Genomic DNA, 8,166 nt, shown 5'->3' with positions numbered 1-8,166 from the left:
GTTGAAGTGTGAGTAGGTGGGTGGGCATATGTGCACGTGTTAACAAAAGGTCTTCGTTCACACTTGTAGAGATGTTGATCATACGCCTGCTAGGTCAGTCATATATGAGGAAAGTCAGGAAGCTATCAATAACAACCGGATAACTTATTCGTTTTCTTTATTATTTAACAGAATACGAGCACCAAAATACAAAATTTTTTACCCCCCGATGTCACTTTCATCACTATGTGAGACAAACTGTGAAGAAAAAAAATAATTCTGCGGAACATTTTTCGAGTTTCTTCCTTTATCATAATTATTATTAGTAACAATCGCTTTTTATCATTTTTATTTTGAAGTCTTTAACATCACCAAATTAAAAAGCAACCGCCTGAAGCCAAACATTTTTTTTGATTTTCAATTGTATAAAACGTAATAAACGGATGGCACTGTAGGGGCCTGTTATGACTATTTCATTTTGGTTACCTTGAATTGTTTAATGTAATGATCAGACTTCTTAATACTATTAATAATTAACGTGTCTAACTTCAATCGGTCAGCAACTACCCAGTGTCAATTTTATTTTTCAATGTACTAAAATACAAAATACTTAAAAAGTCCAATTCGTCAGGTCAGACCAATATACCTCTTAGCGTACCTTAGGTTGAGGACTCAATCAATGTAAAGGGAGTAGCAGCGCACTCATCAATGCCCTGACGTAAATAGATGTTCTCTTTTTGCAAACAAGAGATCATTCACAGAAACAAAATGTGTTAAACAACGGTTTTGTACCAGATATAACAGACTGTCAGTTGGTTGGCACTTAAGGAATCGAGTAGCAACGTTTTCATAGTATTTTTTCTGGGACATGAAGACATCAGACATATCGAATTGCATTGATTTTTTGAAATTCTCAATGTAATACAAATTTTATTATTGCTCTCGGAGTCCTTAAACGACTTTACTCAGAAACCACTTGCTTGGTTCGTATTCATTCTAGATATAATTTGCGGTTTTAAAAGGCATTGTTCAAGGACCTCTTTGATATCATATCATGTGTTTGAGCATCTTTATTGATACTAAAACTTAATAGGCAACTGCAAATTATTTCCTGATTCTTTTTCTATTCTTAACCTAAATATATGTAAATTACAATGAAAGGACATTCCTGAGCCTCGTTGACTTGAGGATGATTTGAAGTGACCACCAATTATGACTGCTTGATATTTATTACCAACACAGTGAAAAAATAGACTTTGTTTAGTTGAACTTGTTTTGAATTAATCACATTGCACCATACCTCCCTCATCGTAGGTTATGTTGGTGTATTGTCGTGTTGTTTGTTGGTCACGGCTTTTTCTCATGGACAAGGCTTCTAATTGAACAACCCACGTAAAAAATGCATTAAAGTCAACGAATAAGAAAACAACAACAATATTCGTATTGAAAATTTGAAGTGGCACAAACATAATAAGCTTAATTGTGTGGGCTACTTTCGCTTCCAGCTTCGTCACGTTAAGTCAGTAAAATAATGACTGCCCGTGGACATGGTGGACCACAGCCAACATCAACGTAGGGCCATTCAGATAATTGATCGCGCCCGTTATCATAAGGTAAACAGTATCATTGTGATCTTAACAAACATGACATTTTATTGATTGGCTGAAAATATGTTCAGGAATAAAAATGTATATTTGAGTACGGTATTTACTTCTAAAAATAGTCGAAGTTCCAAAAAAAAATAAAACAAGAGTATAATGGGTAAAACAACAACAACAACAGCAGCAGCAGCAGCAGCAACAGCAATATACACGTTCTACCTCTGATATATCATCAGACATTGCGGGATTACACCTGATATATTTTTTGTGGTAGCATTTATAAAATGAAACTCTCACCTGCCTTGACGAAGGAAAATATTGCGCACTTTATCGTAATGTTGGAGCTCGCCTTTGCCGCTATTGAGTGACTCAAAATAACTGTATCAATGTAAAGCGGCACCATAACCCCATTCTCACTTTCCTCCGTCTCTTTATCCGTCTACATTGACAGTTAATGTAACCATGAAAACCGGGCATGGAAATGTACTTAAGAGGGAACTGGTAGAAGTGTGGCATTATTTGCAAAGCCGTAGGTGTATATGACATAATTAAGGGCAATGATAAATAAATAAATGAATTGTGAGCTTCTTATGTTCACGGTAAGGAATGTGTTTTGGAAAGGACAAGAAAGAGGACAAAGAAGGAAAAAGTGAATATTTCACACACTTTGTATATTTCTCATACAATTCTAAATGTATATGCAGATAATCAAGAGATAATGATGGCCTAAAGCGTACATTAGATTGAAACCTTCGTATTGATTTTGAGTAAAAGGTCAAAAGGAATAGGTTGACATTTGACGGAACCATATTATACGGAGATGTGTGTCCTTTCTTATAACAAGCCTGTAATATACTGGCATGAATTGGAATTGTAGATCATTTGCTTTCTCTTATTATTTCCTATCTATCAGATCATTTCTTCACACATCGTTCGTAAATTAAACCGTTGAAGCAAAGAGAAAGTCCATCTCAGACACCCGCGCACATATCTGCTATGTGAACTCCAATTAACGCTACGCGTTGGCCGTAAAATTCAGTATTTTTTTCATAATATGTTTTTTAGGATATGTTCAGATCCGTATCGCGATCCAATTTTGGTTGTTGTTATGTTTTGTACATATTTCACCATGATTGTAAAAGAGACCAATATAGGTACAAAATCATTGTACGTTGACTGCAAAAAAAACGTAATAGACTTAGCTCATTCTCTCTCTAAAAAAAGCATAGAACTTAGCTTTTTTACCTAATGTGTCTAAGACCAAACTTTCTTTTGGGGGCAAAGATTAAACGGGCGCTCAGGTCAACTTTACAAATCAAAATAGAATATGCACTGATTTACATATTGTCACTTTTGAATATCGCCGCTTTTGAATATTAATTTAAAGCCATATTATAACATTTGCTGAGGAGGACGCCCTCACTGATTTTTTGAAATTCATTTTTTACACGATTATATTGTACTTTATTAAACCAATATACCCTGCAAAAATTAGGACTCTAGGTGCTGTAGTTTGGTCAAAATCCGAGATTTTGAATAAAACGACGGAACCGGCGTTTTATTATTACGATGGAAATATTAGTCGAACGCATACACGATGTTCATAACACACAGTACGTACACGGCGTGCGGGACGGTGATCTACACAACAAAGGACCGTACCATAACATGACCGAAGGAGTGGTACGTATTGGCGATATATGCGCTGGTAGTAAATTCCAATTTTCTTTGCTTTGCCGTAGTTGTTCGGCTCAAAAATAAAAGGGGATATATCTGACAGTAAAAGCTAACATTTTATGGCAAAGAAATGCTAATCTATTTTGTTTGAAAATGTTATAATATGGCTTTAAATGTGAGTTATACATGTATATAGTTCAATTTTTAGAGATGACCTCTGATCACTAAACTGAACAATGAGGTAAAATGTTATATATAAGAGAGTTTGCGAAATGCGGTTCAAAAGCTCAAAACGTCTAGAGGATTATCTATTCAAAATCACTATACCATGAAAGCCTCTAGAAGTCGAAGTGAACGTAAAAAAACTGTTAAAGTGAGCCTTTAATATATAAACGAAAATACGTCAATTTCCTCAAGCAGTACAAAATTACAAGTTATGTATAAGAAATTATGAATGCAGTTTACGATAGTCGGTCGACCTTTCGATGAATTGTCAAAATTTGACAATTGACCGTTCTTGAAATATAAGAATTTTACGAAACTCCCTCATTTTCAAGCCTTTCCACGGATTCAAATATCAATCTATATAGTACAATCAGAGCTCAAAGCCCCCGTGCATATTAGTAAAATCGTCCGTATTTTCGCGTTATTCCCGCTGGATTGAGTAAATTTCAAGGTTTTTTCCGTTTTTTTTGTGTGTTTTTTCGATCCACCACACAAAAATCTCACGTCCGACATCGTCAGACGTCAGCATTCAAAATTCTTGATCTTGACCACAGTGCAACAACCCTGAGAGATGACAAGGTGGTCTATTCTTGCCACAGATACACAGAATTAAAGTAAAACAAAACTAAAACTAAAACCGCATTCCGTGTTAAGTTTTTAACTTGGGAAGGACTCTGAAACGAACTATGAGATTAAGATGGCCCAGTCACTGCGTATCATCATCGCATGATGCATCTGTTGTCAATGATAGATATAGACTCCGTGGAAACCCGGTGGGTTCAGTCTTCACTGACAATGTGTACGCATGATGGTTCCAATTAGGGGTACTTTTCAAGAAATGTCCGCGGAATTTTCGAGGACAAAATTGTTCGCGGTTGTCCAAATTAGGGGTGTTTTGGAGCAAAATTGTCCTTGAAATGAAAAATAGGGTGTATTTCTAGGACTTTCGTCCGTGTTTTTCCGATACAGTTTTCGTTATTGTCCTCATTTCCCCCTGAAATAGGGGGGAAAATTCAAATGCGTCCTTGGAATGGTAAAAATAGGGGTATTTATTTCGGGAAAATGTCCTTGATTCCTCGTGATAAGGGGGTGAAATGAAAATGCGTCCTCAAAATGATAAAAATAGGGGGTAAATTTTCCTTGATTTCGCGCAAAATAGGGGGTAAAATTGCTGCAAATGTCCTTGATTCCCCGTGAAATAGGGGTCATTTTCAAATCCTGGAACGGTCATACGTCCTACCTTTAAATACAAACTGAACCCACCGGGCGTGGAAAGCGCTAAAAATGAGGGAGTTTCGTAAAATTCTTTTATTTCACAAACAGAGCGGTCAATTGTCAAAAATTAAAAGTATGTGATGGCTGATATGTTTCTAAACATCACCAGTTATATAGTTTCGTTTGGTTTATACGTTAAAGTACCTAAAATCAGTTCCCGATGATTTCATTCTTTCAGGACACCCTGTAGTTAGATGTTAGAGCAGTAGAGTACATGGAATCTACGTAATAGACCACAATGATAATGGCGAACGTTAAGACAACAAACAAGTCTGTTACGTGTCTAGACGTACAACTGATTGCTTCAAAGATTTTGTTTAGATTTATTTGTTAATGAGATTGCATCAAGTTACATCAATACACAATCCTACAATAAGATACACTTGAGTGAAATTGACACCAAAGCAATTGTCATCGTGACAGATATCTGTAATATTTTAAGCTTAACACTCAATCCCATCTTTACTTATCTTATGCATTCTCATTAAAAATTCGACTTTTACGTCCACGTGAGTAAAAATAATTTAGTTGGTATCGCATCCGCAATGGTGTGGCTTACTACCCTATGGAAGTGGATCATATCCCCTGTCTTATTGAGTATCCTCCTCGCTCCTGGCTCTGAAAGAAACTAGGCTGCAATGTTAGTGTGAGTGGATGGTGGACGTGGCACACCGACATCGCCTGGCTAATAATTATTTGGTGCAGCAGAGACACTAAAATGAATACACGGGATCGATACACGTGAATTGCTATGCACGATTTTGATATCAGACGAAAATCTTCGGATACTGGGTTAGAAAATGATGAATATCTCCCGCAAATGATTATTTCCCAAGAAACCAGATGTGGTCTCATACATTTGAAAATACGTGTTGAACAGATATGATAGTCGTTAGCGTGCGCTTTGAAAATTGGCCGTGCGCTTTGAACTCAAAATCTGACCAAAACTCTAATGTTATATTGCGTTGGTCCTGTATGGACAACAGCGCGCAGCAGGCTAGCTGCACTCACTACTCAGTGGAGGCAGTATAACCATTGACCGCAATGTCGTATGTATACAAGCTTACTCACACAGCGAAATCAATTACCCCGGTTATTGTCAGTAGCCTTAGTCAGGTCACTTCGTTAATTATGCATCTCATAAGGTCCGAATAAAATGGCCATGGGTGGCTGTGGATTCAACCTACCATGGCGATTTCTACCATGAAGATATCGGGGCGATGTCACTGTGCGTGGTATAAAAGTTTCATTTTCCACGTGACATCGCATAATCAAAACAAACAGTCATGAACATTGTTCATGACTGTTTGTTTTGATTATGCGATGTCACGTGGAAAATTGAACAAGTCAGATACCCAATAATCTGGATAACTTGTTTGATTTCTTATCGTTGGCTTAAATCTAGAATGTCAAACATTTTTGACATTGATGGTTCTGACTTTAAGCCCAGTTATGTTTCTACAATACAATTTTGAGAACAACAATAATTTCGAACAAACGATTTCGAGACATAATCATAATGTAACAAAGACACGAGATGAAGATGGAGAAAAAAGTAATAGTAGAAAAAATAAAATAAAAGTCGATTGTTCTTCTATCTTTCTTATTTGTTGTGATTATTATTATTATTATAATTATTATTATTATTATTATTATTATTATTATTGCGCTGGCCTTGAAATCACAATTTCTATAACTGCTGTTCTTTATTTTTCCTCTATTCACATTCATTTCCTCTAATCACTATTTTTTTCTTTCTTCCTCTTGCTCACATATTATTAGTAACCACTGCGTCCCCCAACACTACACTCCAATACACATGATCATTGCAGTATACAATGGTGTATTATTATATTATTAAAGAGTTAATGCAAATTAAGTATATTTCATATATCAATACATTGACATGTAGATGAACAAGAAATATTTAGAGGATAGAAGTTTTTTTTTTGTCTCTTGCATATCCAATATGGTGTTATAATGGATGGGATAGCCAACATCAGACGGTATCTAATACGACAAAAAATAATGGCCAGCCCTAATACACCCATTTCAGTAGGCAATACTAATTTCAATTCGTTTTGCGCCGATAAAGGTCAGATCAATATATCCTTCAAGCATACCTTGTTGGGGACTCAATCAATGTAAAGGGAGAGGGAGGGGGCAGAAGCGCACTCAGCAATACCCTGACATGAATAGCTGCTCTCCTCTTGTATACAAGATAGTCACAGAAAGAAGATGTGTTTTAACAACGGCGTACCAACGGGGTGGTCCTCCCAATTTAATCACTTTTTGTCACAAATTGACAAACCCATCTGCGTATGGATAAACAAATCTCCTTTTTCGATTCTGCTTTGACACCCAACACTATATGTTTAAAGCAATAATTTATACAATAATACTAGCGGAAATTTTGGGCCGTCATTTTACAAATTTTTGGCTTTATCAAACCAAATATACAAAACAAACACACAAACACAATAATGAGCAAATGTTTTTTACCTCTGGAAGGGAGCCATATCCCCATCAGCCACCACCCTACGTCACGCAAGCGAGACTTGATGGCCGCCTCGCGACCAATATTTACACTTTCTACATCGGCCACTGACTGCCCCCAGTGGCGTAGCCAGCACTTTTTTAAAGGGTGGGCAAGGGGAGGCAACTTTCAAAGGGAGCAAACTTTGACGAAAATTGTAAAAAATGGGCTAAAGAGAGGGCGACCAGCATCCCACAGGGCGGTCAATACGGCGGCAAGAATGCACACGGGCGGCGTCTCCCTTCCACTTTCAAAATCGTTCCACCGCCACTGTTTTGTAACAGATATTAGACTTCATCCAGAAACCACTAGCTTTGTACGTATTCGTTCTAAAAATAATTTACTGACGTACTCTTAAAGGTCGTTGTTCAAGGACTTCTTTCATATCATATCATAACGTGCTTCAGATCGCATTGCAAACAGTTTAGTCAATTGCAAAGTTTATTGCATGCTGAACGTTAATAGTAACTGCCTTTTTTAGTGATTTTTGTTGTAGTGTTGTTCTCTTTAGTTTTGCTTATTTTCTTAAACATGTTAAATGAAGGGTGTAAGTTACATTGCAATATATACCATTTACAAATTGCCGGTTTCATCTACTTACATTGTTGTTACTATGGTAATGTTCTTTGACCTGTCACAGGCACTTTATGTAACAACACCCGTACCGTATTGCAGGTGTACTAGTTTCAGTTACTTCTTTTGTTATTATATTGTACCGGTTCCAATTTAGGGTGCAATGTGAACAGGCGTACATTCCCTCATTTCAAATCTTTAGTTTTGGTTTCTCTTTTGTTCAGAAACCAAAAATCAAGGGATTAAAAAGTAGAGCTGATCTGGTCTGCAATCATAACACTATTATGCTGAGAGGACACA

This window comes from Amphiura filiformis, chromosome 8 (assembly GCF_039555335.1).
Source record: "Amphiura filiformis chromosome 8, Afil_fr2py, whole genome shotgun sequence".
Lineage (NCBI taxonomy): Eukaryota > Metazoa > Echinodermata > Ophiuroidea > Amphilepidida > Amphiuridae > Amphiura > Amphiura filiformis.
The sequence above is the reverse complement of the archived record's forward strand: the minus strand, read 5'-3'. Positions refer to the sequence as shown.